The sequence below is a fragment of the Euprymna scolopes genome, chromosome 21 (genome assembly GCF_053919585.1).
Source record: "Euprymna scolopes isolate OS-2025 chromosome 21, ASM5391958v1, whole genome shotgun sequence".
Taxonomy (NCBI): domain Eukaryota; kingdom Metazoa; phylum Mollusca; class Cephalopoda; order Sepiida; family Sepiolidae; genus Euprymna; species Euprymna scolopes.
This window is the reverse complement of record NC_136502.1, coordinates 65,591,647-65,618,838: the sequence shown is the minus strand read 5'-3', so window position 1 is coordinate 65,618,838 and position 27,192 is coordinate 65,591,647. Positions and strand designations below refer to the sequence as shown.

Sequence of the window (27,192 nt, the reverse complement as noted above, 5' to 3'; positions counted from 1 at the left end):
CCGTTTTTCTGCTTTCCAGCTGACTACAATATGGTTGTCTTCAAGTTTAACGTAAACAAGTTTTTGATGAGCCATTCCATATAAGTTAACAAATTTACCGAATCTCCATTACTAAGGGTTACTATATTGTCCAATTTCTATTGTACATTCTTTAACCCTTATCCTCGAGTGGCCTCTTGGCCTTGATAAGTGGTGATGCCTATGTAAAAAAAAAAAAAAAGAAAAAGTTAAGCCCCCCTCCCCATGGCTTTCTGAATAACACTATTTCAGTACGATCTGTAAATTAACAATACTAGAAAAGGTGCTTGCTCAAAATTCAACCTAATTAAATGACAATACAGAAAAATGTTTGGCAATAACACATATGAACTCATTTGAGTCACTGCGCTGTGACACTTAATAGGAAATAGGCTACCACTGTCTATTTGGCATCGACACTGAAAAATGCCGCAAGTTTGGAGGTTTTTTTGTTTCATTCCAATATTTTCTTAAAAAATAAGAATATCTCTAAACCGATTTTTTTAAATAAATGTTTATTTACTTGCATGAATTTTTTAGATATGTTAACAGTTCTGAAAATATGATTTTTTTTACAGAAATTAATGAATGTTAACTTAAGTACCAAAAATATGAATATTTTACATATCTTCTATATATAAAAAAGGCAAAATGTGTGTTAGTGTGTGCACTTTTTGTGTATGTCCGCAAAAGGCTTTTTTCTGGGGGACGATCGGTCAGCTCACTCCTTAAAATTTTATATGCTGTCTAAATCATAATATCTACGCCTTAAGAACTGGGGTCAAGTCTATCTTTAATTTGCCCGACTTTTACACACTATTTTCGAGATTTTTTTCGATCGCCGCGTGTTGATTCAGCTTTTTCGTATAAAAGCAAAACTAATTTTAAGCTGGCATTGTTCCCCGCAAACGTCCAGAAAGCAATCAGCTTTGATTAATGCAGAGTTTCTCCTTATATCAGACAATTGCTATTCAATTTGAACAATCCCCTTCTTATGGGGAGCTGGTTTCCCCCCAACATCTTGGGGAAACAAAACCAGCCAAAGTTGGGTAAACAAACTCAAAAAAACTTCCCCGCAGTAACTTCTATTTGACCTCATTAAAAACTGCCCTGCAGTAAAATTTAACTCCGCTACTAATATTTGACCTTATTAAGTCATTAAGTGTGGGAACCTGTCAGTTCTTAATACTTAAATAAATTCAAACATGTTTTAGTTACTCTTTCTTGCTGGTCGAGCGGTTAATGTGTCACGTTTTTTTCACACTTTATTTTACAACTTCGCTTCGGGTTCAATCCTATCTACCTACCAAAACTTTTTTTTAAACTCCCCTCTCCCGACACAAAAACCTGGGCAACGATTTTTTTAAGAAGTTTTAACATTGTTTCTTTTTATATAATATTTAAATAGAGTTATTACTTCGCTTATTCTTTTGTTTTGATTTATCCCTACCCACCCCCCGCCCGAGCACACACACTTCTAAACACTCAGGCAACACCGGGTACCCCCACTCGTCTATTATATAAAGGGCAAAATGAGTGCGAGCGTTTGTGTATGTCCACAAAAAGTGTTTTGACCGAAGGTTCTCGTATCGGTTAGATTCTGTGAGAAGTTTTCGATACTTCCCAGATCGTAATATCTCAGATTCGCGAACGGACATTGTCTATCTTTTTTTTTGATCAAGTTAAACAAAATTTCTACCGTGCGGTTGTCTCTGCTGTTTGTCTTTTTGTATAAATAAAGTGAAAAACTATTGGAACGCAACCGCCTGACCTTCCAGCCAGATAGTATCTTATGTAATTGGTCCTTGGTCAATGTAGGGGAAACCCTTCATATGAAGACAATTACTATTTATTTGGATACTGTCAGAGTGCCTCCTTTTTGGGGGAGCTGCTTTTCTCCCCACATTAAAAACGACCTCATGTCTAATTTGCTTTCATAGGAGGTTTAAAAGCAACGCCATTTTTGCAAGTCATCTTTTGTTTGTAGATTGACTGCGTTAAATTTGAACACTTTACACTTCCGGTTGTGTCATGGCATAGCAGTAAGACGGCAGATTTTCTTTCACTTTCTTTTCCACTTTTGTGCTGTCTGCCTACTACCACTTTTTTTTTTTTTTTTTTTGCTCAACACACACCTACAAACACCCAGGCAATGCCGGGCACCCAGGCTAATATTAAATAAAATTAAATCTAAACTACATAATAAATATGAATCTAGTAGATGATATTACTGGAAAAAAAAAAAAAGAAAAAAAAACTTTAATATGTTTTGAAAATTTTTTTATTTGAATAAAAACTTTTTTTCTTTTTTAATTTACATGATTTTTAGAATGTGACATGTTTGTCTGGTACATAAATCAAATTTATTTCTGTACTTTTCTTTCATTTTGGTATTTTTTATATTAACAATAACTAGCGATGTACCGATTACCAATTAATCAATTTTTGATAATCAGCTGATCAGTTTTCTAATGCCGATTAATCAGCAAATTTTGTTGTCATAAATGATACTATTATTATTTTAAATTAACTCCTTTTTTAGCTTGCCAGTAAAAATTTATCAAAGAGACATGTATCGTCTACACCATATTATCAAATAACAGGCATGGCATGCTGTTAATACGCAGACTTTTCCAACTGCACTGAATTCGAGGTAAATAGATGTAAGCACATGGAAAATTGGATAAGTAAAGATTAGATACCCCATAGCAGACGACAAAGATAGGCAAACATTTCAAGTGACACTGGTTGTTCGACCTTGACATTGCGTCAAATAGCAGACATTCGAATGTTCGTGAGCAAGATTTTTTTAAATATATTTACAAAACTTTTAAAGATTTTTAAAAAAATATACATATTTACAAAGCATTTTCTTTAATATTCAATATTTACAAAACTTAAGGATTAAAAAAAAAAAAAAAAAAAACTTTTCTATTTACACAAAACTTTAACATAAGTAATAAAACAAACGTATTTAAACAAAATATATTTAAATAAATGGGTGTCTTTCTAAGTGCATTCTTTTTATATATTTACAGAACTTTTTAATAAAACTATTAATAATAATAATATAAATAAATGGCAAATTTTTAGTATGTGCATATTATAAACACTCCAACCTCCCTATGTTAAGAACGGCTTTCGCAATAAACACCCCCAACCTCAAAAACATTCTTAACATGGGGAGGTTGGGAGGTGTTTATTCCGAAAGTCGTTCTTAACACGGGGTGGTTTTGGGGGTGTTTATACTACACTGGGCCCCCAGCACAGTATAAACCTGGGGCAGGTGGACCAGTGAAGGAGAGATCCTTCTAGACCGAGGCAATTTTTATGCATAATAAAATCACAAGTATAAACAATCGAGATTTTCACAAGTATATATTTTATAACTTATTTTTATAAAGATGAAGTGTAGTACAAATCTTTTTATAATTTTTATTTAAAAAAAAAAAAAAATTTTTTTTTAAATTGCTATTTGCTTACTCTCCATGAAGAGAAATTAAGTGCAAATAAGTTTAGCGTCCAAACTTTTTAGTTTCTAATGTTTTGCAAATTAATATAGTTCATTCTTTTTATTTTTATTATAATTATATTATTTTATTAAAGTTCTGTAAATATATTAAAAAAAAAAAAAAACGCACTCAGAAAGACACCCATTTATTTTAATATATTTTGTTAAATTTACATTCGTTTTGTTACTAAAAAGTTTTGTGTAAACAGAAAAATTTTTTTTTTAATCCTTAAAAGTTTTGTAAATATTTAATATTAAAGAAAATGTTTTGTAAATATATATTTTTTCTTTTAAATCTTTAGAAGTTTTGTAAATATATTTTTAAAAAATCTTGCTTGTAAACATTCGAACATGTCTGCTATTTGATCTATTTACAAACAACCAACGGCAATGTCATGGTCGAACAACCGGTGTCCCTTGAAATGTTCGCCTATCTTTGCTGTCTGCTACGGGGTATCTAATCTTTACTTGATCCTGAAAATTTTCCTTCTCTTCCTATCAAATTAACAATTAATTATTTTGCACTTCACTGTCAAAGAAAATTATTACTCCATCTTTCAGTTTTCATATTGAGGAATTGTACAGTAAATTGCAACGATGTGCAAACCGAAAATAAAGCACTCTTCATCAACCATACTATTGTTTCTCATTTTCAGACTCTTGTTACCATTACATATATATTTTTGTTTTTCTTGTTTAGATAATGTATATTTTATTAAGATAAATTACTAATTAGATATCAGACATAAGTAATCTAAATATGTAAAAAATTAACTAAATATATCAATATTTAGTTAATTTTTTACATATTTAGATTACTTATATGGCAACCAGTTTCTGCTGGAAATATTTTGATATCAATCCCAAGAATAAGAATACAGTTGCTTGCAAGTTATGTCAAACGATCACAGTAAAGAGTGGCAAATCAGCAAAACATTTTACGACTAATATGTTAAACCATCTTAGAAAGGTTCGTTCAAAAGAAGCAAAAGTTGAAGATGAGAAAACAATGAATATTCAGGGAAAGACATTTCAGGAACAAGTGACAGCAACTATGAGCCTCCAGTGAAACATCAAACTACTATAGAATCAATATTGGCCAAAAAGAAAGTTTGGTATATTAATGACCACAGGTCACAAGAGATCCATTATTTAATAAGAGAAATGATTGCTGTTAATATACAACCATATTCTGTAATTTAATAAGTTTATTGCAAAACTTTGTCCAAATTACAATATTCCATCAAAAAAGTACTTCACTTAAAAAATAATTCCCAATATATTTACAAAAGTAAAAACAAAAATTCAATCATTTCTTAATTCTTTGACTACAGTTATTTGGATAGCTGCTACAAATAATACTCCCTTTCTAAGTTTGACAGGTTTTCAAATGACTTTAAAAAGTGCAGAGCTGTGCTTCTATTCCCGGGTGCACATTCAGATGCAAGAATAAGTGAAGAATTACACAATGCTTTGAATAAGTCTTCAAATTTTTCTTAGTCTTGCGGGATTCAAAAACAAATATGGTTGCTAATGTCAGGAAATGTGGTTTACAATAACTATCATGCTTCATGCATACATTGCAACTCTTAATAAAGGACTCATTTTCTTAACAGACTGTTAAAGACAACTATTACAACTAACAGAAATATAGTCTCATTTTAATCACTCTCCATTAACAATTAGCAAATTAACTGAAATACAGGATCAGCTTAATTTGGACAAACAAACTCATTCAAGACATGACCACACAGTTGAATTCAACATATTATCTACTAAAAAGAAATTTAGAACAACAAAAAACTCTTGTAATGTATGCTGTTAATGAGATTTCTACCTTAGCAACTTATCAATGGGAATTTGTTCAAAAAATTGTTCAGTTATGGAGTCCATTTGAAGAAATTACCAAAGAAGCAAGTCACAGAACTTCAACCATATCGATGATAATACCTACAATTTTAGCTTTGAGGTTAGTTCTTCCAAAAGCTGTCCAATCTGATTATGATATATTTTACTTTAGTGGAATTCTTACCACTGTGGAACAATTCAATGAATCAATGGAAATAACAATATACAATATTGCAATATTGGTATATATAGAAAGAGCTTGATGAGCTAAGAAAGAATCTTTTTAAATTTTTAAGGAAGTTATGACTATTTTTGTGCCTTGCACATTTGGATATTTTTGCCCTCTTTAAGACCATATGCGTTTTGTCACATTTTTTACTCTACTTTTTCAGTAAAAATGTTATATCTTTGTTAAAACTATTGACTTTCCCAGATCCAAGATTCAAGTTTAAATTTCAAAAGAATGACATGGACAACACTATGAGGAATTGGATTCTACATCTACTGATGATAATGGAGCAGGATCGGCAAGATACATTTCTTTAAGCTCTGTTGAGGGTCAAGAAGATAAAAGAAAAGTAATACTGTCTCTCTTTTAAGCCTGTTTGATGAATTAGATTATAATAAACTTACAGTAACAAATCAAATCTTAAAAGGTAGAAACGGAGTTAAACCTGGAGACTTCAATTACAACAGAAAAACAAGAATCACAATTTAAACTCAAAAGAAGTAAATTCCTTATGCTTAATACACAAAAGAACTTGATCATTATGCAGCTTTATCACTACTCCCAAGGTGTGATCATTCATTTCAGTGGTGGGAGAAGACACAGGCGACCTTCCCATTGCTGAGTAAAGTGGTTTCAAAATATTTAAGTGCCCCACCTTCAACTGCAGAGTGTGAGAGGCTCTTTAGAACAACCTGTGTCCTGAAAATAGAGAAATACTAATGTTTCTACATTACAACTTCCAAAAATAGTCACTTTTAAATACTGAGGAGAGTATGAGAACAGAGAAGGCAAGCAGCAAGAATAGAAGAGGAAATAGAGCAGCAGCGGGTGTAGAACTTCAAATTATAGTTATTCACTTAAAGAATTATAATTTGTACTTTTGAGTTGATTTGTAATTCTATTTTTCTTATCTAATTGTTTAATTATATTCATTTATGAATTGGAAATTGTACTTTGAATTTTGTCATTTTATTTAATGAAGGCAAAAAGCCATAATAATGGCCAGACACTTAAATATTAAGTTAAATTAGCAATTATTATATTAATGTGTCAAAGCTCTCTAATGAGACGCTTGACAATGATGAAATGGTTTAAATTTAATAAGAACATTTTTTTTTTTAACGGCATCAACCCTTTGTGGGTTATTTAATGCCAAATCCAGTTATTTTGAGAATAGTATTTGATGTTGTATCCAATTATTTTATATGAGATTTTTATTCTTCAAGCTCTTTGTATTTTCAATTGTTAGTTCGTAGCTTTTGATTTGGTTGTTTTATAGTGGATTTTGTCATTTTTGTTCTCTGCCTTGCAGAATATGATTGGGTTTTGCAATGGGAGGGGGAAAAGGGTTACAGCATTATTAAGTCCTGTATTATGAATGTAGTTATATTGTTGATAGTGTTTTATATTCAAATTGTCCTCATTCTTAAGGAAGGTTTCTTGAAGATAAATAACCAAAGGATTAAATTTGGTTTGCAACAATAAAATTTCATTGTAATTTGCCTTCCATCCACGGCAATTCCATTGGATTTTCTTGTAATTCATGAGGATTTTTTTGGGGGGGGGGTTTGAGGAGTAACTTCAGTTTTCCATGTCTTCTATTTCTGTAAATCTATTTGCGGAATTTCTTTATTTTATTTTGTTTTTTGATAGATGTATTTTTTGTTTGTTTTTCAAGTGTGCTTTTTTTTTCACCACGGGGAAGACGTATTGGTGACCTGTGTGGTCTTTCTTTTAACTGATTTTGTTTTTCCTTAGTTTTGTCTTTTTCAGCATCTGCACGACGTACTGGTGATTTTTGTGGGGTTTTTTTTGATCGACTTCGTTTTCTTGGATGTTCTGATTTTGGTTGCGAATTTGTTTTATTGGTAACATTAGTTGATGATTTAATGGGATGATTAATTTTTGATGATATGTTTGGTTTGATTTCATTTATAAATTTGGGCCAGTCATTTGGTCCCAATTGTAACAATTTGTTTATTAGTATTTCATATTTGGAGTCTTGGTTAATGATGTTGGATGATATACAACTTGAGATGACGAGAGTACGTCTTTTCCTTCATGTATCCATCTATTTTCCTGGCTTCGAGGAAGATGTTTTTGGTATGTTTTATTGACACTACTTCTTTTTCTTTCTTCCAGATTCTGCATGCTCTAGCATAAGCAGGATGGTTTTCTCCACAATTTGCACATTTGCAATCAAGATTGACAGTGTGGTCTGGATCTCTCTGGCCACATCTGCCGCACACTGCTCGTCCCCTACATGCATCCTTATGGAGCCCAAACTTCTCGCATTTAAAGCACCAAAGTGGGTTTGGTATAAAGGGTTCAACTTTTTCAACGTTGAACCCAATTTTGATTTCTTTTGGGATAGTGGGTCTATCGAACTGCATAATGTAAGTGTTCGTATGTATAGTCTGATTCTCTTTTTTTATTGTAATTCTTTTAACGTTTATTACTCCTTGGTTTTTAAGTTTTTTGTTATCTCTTCAGTAGTGCACATTGAGAGATCTTTCGATTTTACTACACCTTTGAATGTATTCAGATTCTTGTGTGGATAAGTTTTGATATTTATGTTGTGGAAAGTTTTCATTCCTAGGAGAAAAGTGGCATGTTTTTCTCTTACCGCTTCCACCAGTAGGGTTTTATTTTTTAAAGTTTTTACATTTTTGGAGGTAATATATGCGGATATAATTTTATGTATAATAAACGGTGATAAGTCAGTTATTTTGGTTTCTTGGGTGGATTCCAATACAATAAATTTTGAGGATGTTTGATGTAGTTCATTATCTGAACTATCCAAATCGACGTGTTGGCGCTTGGAGTTTTTAGACTTGGCCATATATATATATATATATATATATATTTAAAATTTATTGTTTATGCTCCCCACCCACCTCGGAGTCCAATATTGGGGCATGTTAAGGGGGAAACCCATTCGCCTTGTCATGCCAGGGCTACATAAACAGTATACATGTTCCAAATGGGAGCCATGAGGACCCATAATCCTTTAATTCAAGTCATTTGTGGTAACTTCCGACACTATACAGCCATGTCATGATACATTTGGCACATTTGACCCTAGCCACCGCCTTCTAACACATGGAAAAGAGGGGAAAATATGTATATAGTTTATAGTGGTACAGGGTAGAACTGTATTTGTTATGGTTTAGAGGAAATTGATAGAAAACTAGGGCTTGACGTAACTAGCCAATTAATCGGATCTGACCGCTCGTCTAGCCTTGTACGAGGCCAAAGTGGAGCGTTGTAACTAATATCTTTAATTTCCCTAGATATCAGTTGCTCAGCCACCAGGATCCTTTTCTGAGTCATTACGGGTCGCCACCCATGGCCCAACAGGTGGCCCCTTTGAGAGGCTTTTACTCTCTGCAGGGGGACAGTTGGTGTATTCTAATGCCCCACCGACGGGGTTGGGAAAGGAAAGAGAAAAGTAATTAATCGGCCAATTACCGATTAATCAGTAAAGTGGCCGATTAGACCGATTAGGCTGATTACCAATTACCTGCTGATTAATTAGTATACCCCTAACAGGAACTCAACATTCACCGTGAAAATGAGGATTTTAAAGGTTTTGGGGTATGCTGAAAACGAATATCACATCTAAATTTGAGGCAAACAAGTAGTCTTCTGGTTATTAAAACCTTTATTATCCAATGTAATCCATTAGGTTTTCTTATGCGGCTATGTTTTTTCCCAACTGCATGTGTGTTAGAAAACACTCCTTTCTTTCCATGTTAAGAATGGCAACTGTTACTGATATTAAGTAACACATCGAAAAAAATGTCTTAATATCCAGAAAACTACTTGTCAGCTCCAAATTTGAATGTGATATTCATTTTCATCACACCCGAAAACTTATAAAAGTTGTCATTTTAAAGGCGAGTGTCAAGTTGCAGATAAAAGTAAAAATTTATCTTTTTCTTTTCTGGACAGTGAACAGCAACCAAAAAATAATCTTAGTACATCTAGGCTGTTCAGTAAAACTAGAAAGTGTTCGCCGTTGATGATGTAGTACTGATATTTTCTTAGGTCTCAATTTTTTTTTTTTCTTTTTTTTTTTATTACATTTTCACCCCAAACAAGGCAAATTGCCACTTTGTTGTAGGGGGCTACTATCAGGGGCAACAACTACTGGGGTACTATGTAGGGATTTGGGCAGCAAGATGTCGGTTCACGTTACACTTGAACTTCTGCACGTCAGTACTGTTGGGGAAGCAGGGACCTGGAATGGAATTCCAGAGTCTAGCGGTTCTGGGAAAGAAACTATTGGAGTAAAAAGATCTTTTACATCTAGGGATCTCTACAGTGTGGGGGTGGGATTTAGCAGCCTGTCGGGTTTGTCGAAGGTGCTCACGTCGTGGGGGCACAAGTGATTGCAATTCGTCAGAGCATTCACCAATAAAATACTTGTAGAAAAGGCAGAGGGATGCAACATTTCGTCGATGGGACAGAGGCTGAAGCTTAGATGACAGTTCAGGGCCTATCAGGTTTGCGACTCTCTTTTGAACCTTGTCAAGGAGCGAGAGACTAGTAGCAGATGCACCAGCCCAGATGTGGCAGCAATACTCCATACATGGGCGAATGGTGGCCTTATAGAGGTACAAGATACTTTCGGGTGTTAGTAGTTTTCTAGCACGGTAGAGAGAGCCCACCTTTCTTGCAGCGGCCCTGGCAATGCCTTCAATGTAATTGTTCCAACTCATGTTTCCTGTGAACGTTAGGCCAAGGAGTTTGAAAGATGGACTCTCAGATAAAGAGTCGTTGGCCATTGCTATGGGTGGTAGAGAGGGTTTCTTGTAATTATTGAATGAAACTAGTTTAGTCTTGGCAGCATTGAACGCGACCAACCACTTTTGTCCCCATTCCACTACAGATTGGAGGTCTTCCTCTAGTATTTCTGCCATTTCTTTAGAGATGTGTTCATTCGTCTTCCTGTCGTGCCTGCCATAGAGTGTAGTGTCATCAGCATATATACCCATCTCAGAGGCAATTTTGTCGGGGAGGTCATTTATGAATATCAGGAACAATAGAGGTCCAAGGATAGAACCCTGGGGCACCCCCGCAGATCTCAAAAGAAGGAAAACATCAAAATGTGGACTAAACAGAAAAGTAAAAAAAAAAAAAATTTATTATATATATATATATATTTTTTTTTTTTTTTTTTTCAGTAGTGATGTTGTTTTCCTTTAACTAATCAGTTTTTGGTCCTTTTGTACAATTCGTCATTGGTCAGCAAACAAATTATGAGATGTACAAAAAGGGCCTCTCTCTTTCTATATATTGTGAGCTACTTCAGCTAATGACGAAATTCACTTGCAATAATTGGTGTTTGGTAGATAGAATCGATAGATTGTTTTTTTTTTTTTTTTAAATATAGTTTTGCTTAAAACAACAGTACTAATATATTGAAAATAGTAATATATTGCAAAATTACAAAAATTCCAAGAGTGGGAAATTAGTTATAGTTAAAACTCATTTTTACAGAAAATTGAAGGAATGGTATTTTCTGTAGATGTGAACAGCTTGAAGATTGTGAATCTCCGTTTTCATCACAGTAATGGCTGACATTTTATTTTAGCCAATAAAAAAAGACCTTTTTCTTTTTTTTTTTTTTTTTTTTTCTTTTTTTTTTTTACTAAAAACACAATAGCAGTTGTTCTACACTCCATGAATTTTTGTAATTTTTGGATATATTACTATTTTCAGTATATTTTTATGACCTAAGCCAGCATAGTTTACCTCCTAAAAAGAAACCAAAATCTACTTTTAGCTATTATGTTTCAACAGTTTTTAAAAGTTCCAAACATTTTAAAAACGTGTAGAAACACTTCAAACATTGGGGGAAGGCGGGGGCCTTAAAATTTATAACGCCAAAATTTCCGCTTTTTTTGGCCTTAACAAGATATTACCTTTAAATATTCATTATTTCCTGATATTTTTAAGGCTGTTAACACAAAAAAAAGAAAACTAGAAAGGACCTATGGTCCCCCACATCCATGTCTTTTTTCTTTTTATCTTTTTTTAATGGATTATCGATTGGACATTAATCTACCATATTATCAAAAACAAATTTTTTAAAAATCAATATTTGTAAGGGGTGCTCAGTTGCCCGGAACTAATGACGAGAACATGCATTTAAATAATTTCCTACTACTACTATAATTTCCTACTCTAGAAATTTTCGTAATTTTGCAATATATTACTATTTTCAACATGACAAGTAAATACTGTTGTTTTAAGCAAAACAACATGCCTTCTTATATGAAGGAATTTTCATTTATTAATCTACAGGCAATGAGATTATCCAATGTATTCCGCATGGTTTTCACGGTGGTCATGTTTGATCTAAAGTCTAAATGTCATTTCCCTCAGATTAATAAAGGAAAAATCCTTTTTATAAAAGGGGTGTGCATGTTTTCGTAAATGGTTCCAATATGGGGGATCAATTTATTTATTTTTTTTTTTTGATAATATGGTAGATTAGTGTCCAACTCTAATCGATAATAATCTGTTGAAAAAAATTGAAACAGAACAAAAAGATACAAGGAGGAGGTGTTTTTTTTTGTGTCAACATCCTTATAAATATCAGGAAATAATAATTAAGTAATTTTTTATGGTAAGATCTGTTCAAGGCAAATCTTAAAAACCCTAAAATTTGAAGTGTTTGTGTTTTTAAAACGTTTGGAACTTATGACTGCCCTCCTCTGTTCTCTCTTCCTGCCACTAAACTTGAAAAAATGCTAACGATTACATGACCTGGTTACCGCTACATGACCAAGAAGTGGGTGCTCATTTTATGTTAAATATATAAAAGAAAGTGATCCCCAACTCTAAAATGTTAATTTTTTATTATTGTTTTTTTTTAATTCCTTCTTTCATATTATCTTGAAAAGTCATTGAAACAAATTAGACAACAAAAAAAGATTTTTATTTCTTTTTAGGAGGTAAACTAGCTGGATTAGGTCATAAAAATACCCTATTTTCATCATGACGCTTAAGTAAGTACTGCTTCTTTGGCTTAAAACCACATATTTAAAAATCGATCTGTCAATTATCTTAACAAACACACAATAATTTAGGTGGCTGAAATTAATGTATTTGTTTTATTAAATTTCATGAGTGAAAATATGGTACTTTTACAGAATTTGAACAGAAACAAATGAACTTTTGCAAACTAATTTTAAAAATAACAAGAGAAAAGAGAGGTAAGAGAAACATAAAAAATAGTTAGATTCAAATTTTATTAAAACCCCCAAGAACAGATTTTTTTTTTATTTGCCTTGATATATATATAAAGTAGTAGCGTTCATGTGTGTGTATATATACATCATTGGACTGATCATGACCAAACCAAGCATGATGATGGTCTCCCACCTACACATGGCACACACCATTTTCCAAGGTAAAGGTCAGGCCATAGCCTAAGTATATATATACTCGCCTACAGACTAAACCTGGCATACTGGTCTAAGTGGGGGACCATCATCATGTCAGGTTTGGTCATACACACACAAACGCTACTACTTTAATTTTTGTCTATAACATATATTGTTATAAAACTTTCATAGAGTCAACTTTGATATAATCTATTTGCTTTAATGTTCATAATTGGATTTCAGTCACTTCAGAAAGTATTTTCAAAATGTTAAACACCTTAAGTAACTGTTACTCTTTCAACATCCACTTATTTGCAAGGATGCTCACAAAGTGGGTACCTAAATGTACAGCAAAGTCACGTGTAAAGTGCAGGTATCTTTGCTAGTACAAAGCAAATATATATATATAAATTGTAAAAACCTACATAAAAACCTGCAGTCTACTGTCTAATTTGTCCTGTGGCAGTTATCTGCACCGACAAAGGTTAGCAATAATACCAAAAAGTGTGGATGGTTCTACACATAACCTTCACCACTATAAACAAATCATCTGTGTGGATTTCCGAGCAACTTAGTTGTTGTGGCGGAACCTTATCCACCAAAATTGATGAGGAGAATCCATATATAAGCGAGATAAGACATTGATAGAATTCAGATGAAAAATCCTGATAGATATTACTTGAAGTAACCCTTTCAATGATATGAGCCATTATTGAAAATCCATGGATTAAGGAAATTAACATAACCCCCTCTATATATTCCTTTTGTCAAACAATAAATTCTTAAATTGAATATATGTCTCTACATGTTGTTTTTTCAGAATTTAAAATCCAACCATGAAACTTTTTTTTTTTTTTTTACATAGGCATCACCACTTATCAAGGCCAAGAGGCCACTCGAGGATAAGGGTTAAAGAATGTACAGTAGAAATTGGACAATATAGTAACCCTTAGTAATGGAGATTCGGTAAATTTGTTAACTTATATGGAATGGCTCATCAAAAACTTGTTTACGTTAGACTTGAAGACAACCATATTGTAGTCAGCTGGAAAGCAGAAAAACGGAAGACAATTCCATAGGCGTGCAGTTCTAAGAAAGAAGCTTTGCTCATGGAATCTATGCTAAGGTTTAGGCACAGATAAAGAGTGGGGGAAACTAGTGATAGTGTTTTCTGCTAGACGGGTGTTTCTTGTGAAAGTTTGGCGAGGGTGGACCATAGAATGGAGCTCAGTCAAGCACCTGCCATGAAAATAACGATAAAGCAGAGACAAACTCGTAACATCTCTTCTGTGAGAAAGAGGTTGCAGGGAAGAGAAAAGGACATCTCCCACAAGGCTACAAAGTCTATTTTGAACTCTATCAAGGCAGGATAAGTCCTTTCTAGCAGCTCCTGCTCAGATGTGGCAACAGTACTCCATCCTTGGACGTACCTGGCTCTTCTATAGATAGAGAATTGCATTAGCAGTGAGATATCTACTGGATCCATAGAAGGATCCCACCATTTTTCCAGCGGCCTTGGCAACGGATTTAATGTATGTGTTCCATTTCAGATCAGGAGTAAAGGTCAAGCCCAGAAGCTTGTCAAAACATGAGGCCTTATATATATATATAATATACACATACATATACAGCACCAAAAATTAGTAACAAAATACAGTACAGTATATAATACACTAGCAGTGCTACCCAGCGTTGCTCGGGACCGTATAAACAATGAAAAAACAAAAGCAGATATTGAACATATGTTTTATTCTTAGGGGAGAGGAATCTTTCATCTCTATGTATTATTTGTTTTATCTACCCTAGGACTGGTATTGTTCATGTTTTATCCCTAGCATAGGTAATTTACAGCATGTATATGAAATTGTTTTACCTTAGGGAGAAGAGAACAGGTAATATACAACATAATATGTCTATATTACATCCCTGGCAACGCCTACAAACCAGCTAGAACATGTATTTCAGTCAATCTATATTACATCCTGGGCTATGCCGGGAAACCAGCTAATCTCTATTTAGTGACTTGACCACCAAAATACCTCCCTTAGTGTGTCCTTTCTTTTGAACTTATTAGATATAGGTATCTAGAAATGTGTGAAATTTTGTTGAATGCATTGTTCACTATGATTTTCTTATTGTTCTACACAATATCAACTGTAGCAAAATAAAACAGTAAACTTAGTGTAGTGTTAGAATAAAGAGCAAAGGAAAAAATTAGAATCATATTCTGTAATTGCAAATCTAAATTTGCTAGCGTGTACCAGTATTTGCCAGGTTGTGGAAATTTGGAATTTATAACATATGTAGTGGCCTTTTCCTAGATACCTATTGCTAAAAATTATACTTTCATTTTGTTAAAAAAATCTCTCTTCGGATGCCCTGCATCATCCAAAATAAAAACAAATATTTTTATAATTGTTTCAGTACATTGCTACACAATGTGAAATGTTTTAACGTTTGTAAAAAAAAATCATGAATGTGCTTATATTCCAAAAAAGAAAATATCAGTGCACAGTATTGAAAGTGTTTGAGATTCAAAAGTCTGTAACATTTCTACTGACTTCATAAGATGTCATGTGAGAAACTTAATTGAATATCAAGACATTATCTGAAGCGTTTTTATTTTGGTGTAACATATGTGTTTACAGTAAACCTTAACTTTTAATAAACAGCTTGGTATGCAATGACATAGGCTAAGAATCTTAGACAAAATATATATAAATTGGAAAAATGTGTGAACAAATGAAAAAAAAAAAATGATCCGCTCCACTTGATGACATCAAGCACAGTAATATTTTAGTGAAGAAAATATGAAATTGATGTTCAGTGATTAGTTTGGATGAATGAGAAAATGTAATTGTTTGATGCATAAAAAATAACTCATTTGCTGTATTTGATATTAAGCAGCAAAATATAGTGATTTGAATATTAAGGAAAACATCAAATCAGATTATGTAAAAAAAAAAGATGAAATTAGAAAATATATCTTTTCTGTTTATGAGTTTTGCCAATCAAAATTTTGTGGCAGAAATTGGGTGATTACCATGCAATTTTATTTTGGTAAAATTCTTAAATTATTTCAATGTTTATTATAATTTCTTATTAGTGACTTGTTATCATCAAAATCCGCCCCAAAGAGCGTCCTTTCTTTTATTAGGTATCAAAATAGGTATCCAAAATTCTACTTCTATACAAATGTGATATTTCAGATATGTAGATAAAAAATTTGTTGCATATATACGTTGAGAATTGTTCTCTCTCATTCTCTCTCTCACACACACATTCTCACTTTTATAGATATAATAGATAAATTATGCTAGATATATTTCCATATGTCTGAATAATCTATATACAAATTTTCAAATCTGTAGATAAAAAATTTGTTGAGTATATAGGTTGAGAATTGTTCTCTCTCTCTCATACACACACACACACATTTTCACTTTTATAGATATAATAGATAGATTATGCTAGATATATTTCTATATGTCTGAATACGCTACATACAAATTTTCAAATCTGTAGATATAAAATTTGTTGAGTATATAGGTTGAGAATTGTTCTCCCTCTCTCTCTCTCCTCTCACACATTCTCACTTTTATAGATATAATAGATAGATTATGCTAGATATATTTCCATATGTCTGAATACACTATATAAAAATTTTCTAATTTGTAGATAAAAAATTTGTTGAATATAAAAATTGAGAATTGTTCTTACTCTCTCTCTCTCTCACACACACAGACACATTCTCACTTTTATAGACATAATAGACAGATTATGCTAGATATATTTCCATATGTCTGAATACCCTATATACAAATTTTAAAATCTGAAGATGAACAATTTGTTGAATATATAGGTTGAGAATTGTTCTCTCGCTCTGTCTCTCTCTCTCTCTCTTGCTTCCTCACACACACACACGCAAACATTCTCACTTTTATTATAGATATAAGAGATAGATTATGCTAAATATATTTCCATATGTCTGAATACCCTATATACAAATTTTCTAATCTGTAGATAAAAAATTTGTTTAGTTTATAGGTTGAGAATTGTTCTCTCTCTCTCACACACACACATTTTCACTTTTATAGATATAATAGATAGATTATGCTAGATATATTTCCATAAGTCTGAATTCCCCTATATAGGTTGGTGTCGTTGAATAACTCATCCTCCCATTAAAGTTGTTGCATCCTCTTTTCCAAATTTGACTACTGTGCACTTTTGAACTGTCATCCTCGAGTTGCCTATTGGCTTGATCAGTGCTAATATAGAGAGAAGAGAAACAGGGTGAGAGAGAGAGAAGATAAAGAGCGTGAGAGAGAGCAGAAGAGAAAGTTGTTTCATCCTCTTTCCCAAATTTTACTACTGTGCACGTTTGAACTCTCATCCTCGAGTTGCCTATTGGCCTTGATAAGTGCTAATATAGATAGAATATATATATATAACAAAATAGGTAGGAGTCGCTGAATAACTCAATCTCCTGTTATAGCAGTTCCATCCTCCTTCCCGAATTTGACTACTGTGCACTTTTGAACTCTCATCCTCGAGTGGCCTATGGGCCTTGATAAGTGGTAATATATATAGTTTCTACAAAATGTATATATATATATAACAAAATAGGTTGGTGTCGTTGAATAACTCATCCTCCCGTTAAAGTTGTTCCATCCTCTTTCCCAAATTTGACTACTGTGCCCTTTTGAACTGTCATCCTCGAGTTGCCTATTGGCCTTGATAAGTGCTAATATAAAGAGAAGAGAAACAGGGTGAGAGAGAGAGAGAGAAGATAAAGAGTGTGAGAGAGAGGCAGAAGAGAAAGTTGTTCCATCCTCTTTCCCAGATTTGACTACTGTGCACGTTTGAACTCTTATCGTCGAGTCGATCCTCGAGTTGCCTATTGGCCTTGATAAGTGCTAATATAGATAGAAGGGAAAGAGGGTGAGAGAGAGAGAGTAGATAAAGAGGGTGAGAGAGAGAAAGAGAAGAGAAAGAGGTCTAGAGAGAGAGAGAGAGAGAGAGAGAAGAGAGTGAGAGAGAGAAATATGGTGATAGAGAGAGTTAGGAAAGTGGTAGAGAGAGAGAAGAGAGTGAGAGAGAGAGAGAGAAAGACGGCGAGAGAGAGAGAGAGAGAGAGAGATGGCGTGAGAGAGAGAGAGAAAGACGGCGAGAGAGAGAGAGAGAGGGAGAGAGAAAGACGGCGAGAGAGAGAGAGAGAAAGACGGCGAGAGAGAGAGAGAGAGAAAGACGGCGAGAGAGAGAGAGAGAAAGACGGCGAGAGAGAGAGAGAGAGAGAGAGAAAGTGTTCTTTGGAAAACTGTGCACGCGACCTAATTTTCGTTTACATAAGCGGCCTGATACTGATACCCACCCCTCCCCCTTCAAGTTTAACAAAGTTAGAATGTATAAACAAAATGGCTAAATCTTTGTTTACATGTTTTACAAAGAGCAAAGTCATCTTCGCCGGCAAAAAACTTCAAGCAAAAATAAAAACATTTTCCCTACGTCAATTTTCGTGTAATTTTGGGATTTTGATTTTTGGAGTGCGATAATTCCGTTGGTAATAACGGTTCGAGTCGAAAACTAATATTTAACTGTGTTATAGTATCAATTACTCCTCCGAAGGCAGTTTTAACGTACCTCAGCCGCAGCCGACATTTTACTGAGCTGACGTCACGTCACGTGACACGTAATGAATAACGTTAAAATGACAGGTTTTTTGGGGGCCCCCTGGGAAAAAAACGATAAGTTCACCCCCTTTCTACTGGTCCGTTTGACGTGAAATTTCGATATTTGTCATCCGGGATATGGGGCTTCGATATGATACCAAATTTATCAAGTCTGGTTCCGTCTTTCAAAAGTTTTAGCGTTACAAACAAACATACATACACACAGACGTTTGAGATTTATATATTACTAGCAGGGCTACCCGGCGTTGCTCGGGACCGTATAAACAATGAAAAAACAAAAGCAGATATTGAACATATGTTTGATTCTTAGGGGAGAGGAATCTTTCATCTCTATGTATTATTTGTTTTATCTACCCTAGGACTGATATTGTTCATGTTTTATCCCTAGCATAGGTAATTTACAGCATGTATATGAAATTGTTTTACCTTAGGGAGAAGAGAACAGGTAATATACAACATAATGTGTCTATATTACATCCCTGGCAACGCCTAGAAACCAGCTAGAACATGTATTTCAGTCAATCTTTATTATATCCTGGGCTATGCCGGGAAACCAGCTAATCTCTTTTTAGTGACTTGACCACCAAAATACCTCCCTAAGTGTGTCCTTTCTTTTGAACTTATTAGATATAGGTATCTAGAAATGTGTGTGAAATTTTGTTGAATGCATTGTTCACTATGATTTTCTTATTGTTCTACACAATATCAACTGTAGCGAAATAACACAGTAAACTTAGTGTAGTGTTAGAATAAAGAGCAAAGGAAAAAATTAGAATCATATTTTGTAATTGCAAATCTAAATTTGCTAGCATGTACCAGTATTTGCCAGGTTGTGGAAATTTGGAACTTATAACATATGTAGTGGCCTTTTCCTAGATACCTATTGCTAAAAATTATACTTTCATTTTGTTAGAAAAATCTCTCTTCAGATGCCCTGCATCATTCAAAATAAAAACAAATATTTTTATAATTGTTTCAGTATATTGCTACACAATGTGAAAGTTTTTAACGTTTGTAAAAAAAATCATGAATGTGCTTATATTGCAAAAAAGAAAATATCAGTGCACAGTATTGAAAGTGTTTGAGATTCAAAAGTCTGTAACATTTCTACTAACTTCATAAGATGTCATGTGAGAAACTGAATTGAATATCAAGACATTATCTGAAGCGTTTTTATTTTGGTGTAACATATGTGTTTACAGTGAACCTTAACTTTTAATAAACAGATTGGTATGCAATGACATAGGCTAAGAATCTTTAAAATATATATAAATTGGAAAAATGTGTGAACAAATGAAAAAAAAATGATCCGCTCCACTTGATGACATCAAGCACAGTAATATTTTAGTGAAGAAAATATGAAATTGATGTTCAGTGATTAGTTTGGATGAATGAGAAAATGTAATTGTTTGATGCATAAAAATAACTCAGTTGCTGTATTTGATATTAAGCAGCAAAATATAGTGATTTGAATATTTGGGAAAACATCAAACCAGATTATGTAAAAAGAAAAAAAAAAGATGAAATTAGAAAATATATATTTTATGTTTATGAGTTCTGCCAATCAAAATTTTGTGGCAGAAATTGGGTGATTACCATGCAATTTTATTTTGGTAAAATTCTTAAATTATTAGAATGTTTATTATAATTTCTAATTAGTGACTTGTTATAATCAAAATCCGCCCTAAAGAGTGTCCTTTCTTTTATTAGGTATCAGAGTAGGTATCAAGATTTCTACTTCTATACAAATGGGATATTTCAGATCTGTACATAAAAAATTTGTTGAATATATAGGTTGAGAATTGTTCTGTGTCGCTCTCTCTCACACACACACACGCATTCTCACTTTTATAGATATAATAGATAGATTACTCTAGATATATTTCCATATGTCTGAATACCCTATATACAAATTTTCAAATCTGTAGATAAAAAAATTTGTTGAGTATATAGGTTGAAAATTGTTCTCTCTCTCTCTCTCACACACACATTCTCAATTTTAGAGATATAATAGATAGATTATGCTAGATATATTTCCATATGTCTGAATACCCTATATACAAATTTTCTAATCTGTAGATCAAATATTTGTTGAATATATAGGTTGAAAATTGTTCTTACTCTCTCTCTCTCTCTCTCTGGCTACCTCACACACACATTCTAACTTTTATAGATATAATAGATAGATTATGCTAGATATATTTCCATATGTGTGAATACCCTATATACAAATTTTCTAATTTGTAGATAAAAAATTTGTAGAGTGCATAGGTTGAGAATTGTTCTCTCTATCTCTCACACACACACATTCTAACTTTTAAAGATATAATAGATTATGCTAGATATATTTCGATATTTCTGAATACCCTATATATAAAAATTTGTTGAATGTATAGGTTGAGAACTGTTCTCTCTCTCTCTCTCTCTCTCTCTCTCGCTCACACACACACACATTCTCACTTTTATAGATATAATAGAAAGATTATCCTAGATATATTTCTATTTGTATGAATACTCTATATACAAATTTTAAAATCTGTAGATAAAGAATTTGTTGAGTATATGGGTTGAGAATTGTTCTCTCTCTCTCTCTCTCACACACACACACACACATTCTCACTTTTATAGATATAATAGATTATGCTAGATATATTTCCATATGTCTGAATACCCTATATACAAATTTTCAAATCTGTAGATAAAAAATTTGTTGAGTATATAGGTTGAGAATTGTTCTCTCTCTCTCTATCACACACATTCTCACTTTTATAGATATAATAGACAGATTATGCCAGATATATTGAAATATGTCTGAATGCCCAATATACAAATTTTGAAATCTGTAGATAAAAAATTTGTTGTATACATAGGTTGACAATTGTCCTCTCTCTCACACACACACACATTCTCACTTTTATACATATAATAGATAGATTATGCTAGATATATTTCTATATGTCTGAACACCCTATATACAAATGTTCAAATCTGTGGATAAAAAATTTGTTGAATGTATAGGTTGAGAATTTTTATCTCTCTCTTTTTCTCTCTCTCTCTCTCGCTATCTCACACACACGCATTCTCAATTTTATAGATAAAATAGATAGATTATGCTAGATATATTTCCATATGTCTGAATACCCTATATACAAAGTTTCAAATCTGTAGATAAAAAATTTGTTGAATATATAGGTTTAGAATTGTTCTCTCTCTCTCTCTCACACACACATTCTAACTTTTGTAGTTATAATAGATAGATTATGCTAGATATATTTCCATATGTCTGAATACCCTATATACAAATTTTCTAAACTGTAGGTAAAAAATTTGTTGAGTATGTAGGTTAAGAATTGTTCTCTCTCTCTCTCACACACACACACACACACACACAAGTTCTCACTTTTATAGATATAATAGATAGATTATGCTAGATATATTTCTATATGTCTGCCTACCCTATATACAAATTTCCAAATCTGTGCCCAAAAATGTGTGGAATATATAGGTTGAGAATTGTTCTCTCTCTCTCTCTCTCTCACACATATTCTCACTTTTATAGGTTATATAGGATGAGTATTTTTTGCTCTTTCCATCACTCACATTCACACTTTTATAGATATAATACATAGATTATGCCAGATATATTTACATATGTCTGAATACCCAATATACACATTTTCAAATCTGTAGATAAAAAATTAGTTGAATATATAGGTTGAGAATTGTTCTCTCTCTCTCTCTTTCTCTCTCTCTCACACACACATTCTCACTTTTATAGATATAATAGATAGATTATGCTAGATATATTTCCATACGTCTGAATACCCTATATCCAAATTTTCTAATATGTAGATAAAAAATTTGTTGAATATATAGGGTGAGAATTTTCCTTCCTCTCTTTCTCTCTCTCTCTTTCTCACACACACACAAGCTGAAAATTGTTCTCTCTCTCTCTCTGACTCTCTCTCTCTCTCTCACACACACACACATGGTCATTTTATAGATATAATAGATAGGTTATGCTAGATATATTTCTATATGTCTGAATACCCTATATACAAATTTTTAAATCTGTAGATAAAAAATTTGTTGAGTATATAGGTTGAGAATTGTTCTTTCTCTCTCTCTCACACACACATTCTCACTTTTATAGATATAATAGATTATGCTAGATATATTTCCAAATGTCTGAATACCCTATATACAAATTTTCAAATCTGTAAAGATAGAATTTGTTGAATATATAGGTTGAGAATTGTTCTCTCTCTCTCTCTTTCACACACATTCTCACTTTTATAGATATAATAGATAGATTATGCTAGATATATTTCCTTATGTCTGAATACCCTATATACAAATTTTTAAATCTGTAGATACAAAATTTGTTGAGTATATAGGTTGAGAATTGTTCTCTCTCTCTCTCTCTCTCACTCACTCACTCACTCACTCACTCACACACACACACACACATTCTACCTTTTATAGATATAATAGATTATGCTAGATATATTTCCATATGTCTGAATACCCTGTATACAAATTTTCAGATCTGTACATAAAAATTAGTTGAATATATAGGTTGAGAATTGTTCTCTCTCTCTCTCTTCTCTCTCTCTCTTTCACACACATTCTCACTTTTCTAGATATAATAGATAGATTATGCTAGATATATTTCCATATGTCTGAATACCCTATATACAAATTTTCTAATCGGTAGATAAAAAATTTGTTGAATATATAGGGTGAGAATTGTACTTACTCTCTCTCTCTCTCTCACGCACACATTCTCACTTTTATGGATATAATAGATAGATTATGCTGGATATATTTCCATATGTCTGAATACCCTATATACAAATGGTCAAATCTGTAGATAACAAATTTATTGAATAGATAGGTTGAGAATTGTTCTCTCTCTCTCTCTCGCAACCTTACACACACAACCACACGCAAACATTCTGACTTTTATAGATATAATAGATCGATTATGCTAGATATATTTCCATATGTCTGAATACCCAATATACAAATTTTCAAATCTGTAGGTAAAAAATTTGTTGAATATATAGGTTGAGAATTGTTCTCTCTCTCTCACACACTCACATTCTCACTTTTATAGATATAATGTATAGATTATGCTAGATATATTTCTATATGTCTGAATACCCTATATACAAAGTTTAAAATCCGTAGATAAAAATACGTTGAGTATATAGGTTGAGAATTGTTCTCTCTCTCTCTTACGCACACACACACACACACACACACACACACACATTTTCACTTTTATAGATATAATAGATAGATTATGCTAGATATATTTCCATATGTCTGAATACCCTATATACAAATTTTCAAATCTGTAGATAAAAAATGTATTGAATATATAGGTTGAGAATTGTTGTCTCTCTCTCTCTCTCTCTCTCTCTCTGGCTACCTCACACACACACACACATTTTCACTTTTATAGATATAATAGATAGATTATGCTAGATATATTTCCATATGTCTGAATACCCTATATACAAACTTTCAAATCTGTAGATAAAAAATTTGTTGAGTATATAGGTTGAGAATTGTTCTCTCTCTCTCACACGAAACTGTGCGCTCGGCTTCTTCCCCCCCTTCCCACCCCAAATGCTTGGGAAACTGTGCACTGTTTTTGTTGGTTTTCAAGCTGCCTCTTCCCCCCCCCCACACACACACAGTTTAACAGTAGTAGGAGGTCAAGAGAAAGAGGGTGAGAGAGAGAGAAGAGTAAGTTGGTGAGAGAGAGAGAAAAGAGAAAGAGGGTGTTGGTTTTATATTTTTATTATCGTCTAATATTTTGAAAGCTGAATTTCTAATAAAATGTGCATCTATAGGAGATAATGCCTTGGAATGTGTTCCCCCCCCCCCACAGTTTAACAGTGGTGTGACGTCAAGAGAAAGAGGGTGAGAGAGAGGAAAGAGTAAGTGGGTGAGAGAGAGAAAGAGAGAGAAAAAAAAGAAAGACGGTGTTGGTTTTGTGAAAAAAGTTGTTATTTACAATTGTTCGCATTCTTGGCCTTTTGGTCAAGATCAAAGTGTAGTATCTGTTCTTCAGATGCTGCACTTCTATTTCTTGTTCTCTTTCGGTGGAGGAGAAATCCTCCACGACTGAGACAATTTTTATTTTTGTACCTTTTCTCCACGTTAAAAAACGACCCTGGTGTCTAACTCTGTCCCGTGGGGAGGCATAGTAAATAGGTACAATTGTTCGCCATTAGTGGATGTTGACGTCACGTCACGTGACATGACTAAGCGTTTTTTTTTTTTAGTATGAATAACATTTTTTGTTTTAATTATAAAGTCTACACTTAATTTTATAGAAAATGATGTATATATAATAGAAAAAAAAAATTACTGGTTTTGTTGGATTCAAGTGGACCCCCCCCCCCTCCAGTTTAAGAGATAGCAGGTCACGTGGTAATATACAAAATGGCTAGCGTAAATATAAAGATCGGTTTTTTTATCGACGAATATTTTGAAAGCTGAATTTTTTTTTATTCCTGTACATTTTTTCCTGATATTTTTCGTTAAAACTCTTGTATAAATACTATTTTTAACCAGTTAAATACGTTGGAGACATTGTCATGGAGTTTAATAATCTCTAGAACAAAGCAGAAGAGAAATTACAAAAGTATCGGTAAAACAAAGTGTTTGTTTACATTTGTTCGCCATTACTGGATGTTGACGTCACGTCACGTGACATGACTAAGCGTTTTTGGATTATGTAATATTAACATTAAAATGACAGGTTTTTTGGGGGGCCCCCCCTAGGAGAGAAATGATCAGTTCACCCCCTTTTAATGGTCCGTTTGGTGTGGAATTTCGATATTTGTCATGCGGGTGATCAAGGTTCAATATGATACATAATTTGTCAACTTTGGTTGTGTCTGTCAAAAGTTTGAGCTGACGTCACGTCACGTGACACGTATTGAATAACGTTAAAATGACAGGTTTTTTGGGGGGCCCCCCTAGGAGAAAAACGATCAGTTGACCCCTTTCTACTGGTCCGTTTGACGTGAAATTTCGATATTTGTCATCCGGGTGATCAAGGTGCAATATGATACCAAATTTGTCAACTCTGGTTCCGTCTTTCAAAAGTTTTAGCGTTACAAACAAACATACATACATACATACATACATACATACATACACACCGATTTTTGCCTTTTATATATATAGATTACTAGCTGGGCTACCCGGCGTTGCCCGGGACCGTATAAACAATGAAAAAACAAAAGCAGATATTGAATATATGTTTTATTCTTAGGGGAGAGGAATCTTTCAGGGTGAGAGAGAGAGAGAAGATAAAGAGTGTGAGAGAGAGGCAGAAGAGAAAGTTGTTCCATCCTCTTTCCCAAATTTGAATACCGTGCACGTTTGAACTCTCATCGTCGAGTTTATCCTCAAGTTGCCTATTGGCCTTGATAAGTGCTAATATAGAGAGAAGAGAAACAGGGTGAGAGAGAGAGAAGATAAAGAGTATGAGAGAGAGGCAGAAGAGAAAGTTGTTCCATCCTCTTTCCCAAATTTGAATACTGTGCACGTTTGAACTCTCATCGTCGAGTTTATCCTCGAGTTGCCTATTGGCCTTGATAAGTGCTAATATAGAGAGAAGAGAAACAGGGTGAGAGAGAGAGAGAAGATAAAGAGTGTGAGAGAGAGGCAGTAGAGAAAGTTGTTCCATCCTCTTTCCCAAATTTGAATACTGTGCACGTTTGAACTCTCATCGTCGAGTTGATCCTCGAGTTGCCTATTGGCCTTGTTAAGTGCTAATATAGAGAGAAGAGAAAAGGTGAGAGAGAGAGAGAAGATAAAGTGTGTGAGAGAGAGGCAGAAGAGAAAGTTGTTCCATCCTCTTTCCCAAATTTGAATACTGTGCACGTTTGAACTCTCATCGTCAAGTTGATGCTCGAGTTGCCTATTGGCCTTGATAAGTGCTAATATATAGAGAAGAGAAACAGGGTGAGATAGAGAGAGAAGATAAAGAGTGTGAGAGAGAGGCCGAAGAGGAAGTTGTTCCATCCTCTTTCCCAAATTTGAATACTGTGCACGTTTGAACTCTCATCGTCGAGTTTATCCTCGAGTTGCCAATTGGCCTTGATAAGTGCTAATATAGAGAGAAGAGAAACAGGGGTAGAGAAAGAGAGAAGATAAAGAGTGTGAGAGAGAGGCAGAAGAGAAAGTTGGTCTATCCTCTTTCCCAAATTGTAATACTGTGCACATTTGAACTCTCATCGTCGAGTTGATCCTCGAGTTGCCTATTGGCCTTGATAAGTGCTAATATAGAGAGAAGAGAAACAGGGGTAGAGAGAGAGAGAAGATAAAGAGTGTGAGAGAGAGGCAGAAGAGAAAGTTGTTCTATCCTCTTTCCCAAATTTGAATACTGTGAACATTTGATCTCTCATCCTCGAGTTTATACTCGAGTTGCCTATTGGCCTTGATAAGTGCTAATATAGAGAGAAGAGA

At 33.5% G+C, this 27,192-nt stretch overlaps 1 protein-coding gene and 1 pseudogene across 2 annotated transcripts in view; one reads left to right on the top strand and one right to left on the bottom strand.

Annotated features, from left to right (window-relative positions):
• The window catches only part of LOC145242429 (tryptophan--tRNA ligase, cytoplasmic-like), a 276,721-nt gene that overhangs the window by 212,823 nt on the left and 36,706 nt on the right, over positions 1-27,192 (bottom strand). The gene's annotated exons all lie outside the window — the stretch shown is intronic.
• Positions 24,730-24,863, top strand: LOC145243244 (U2 spliceosomal RNA; annotated as a pseudogene).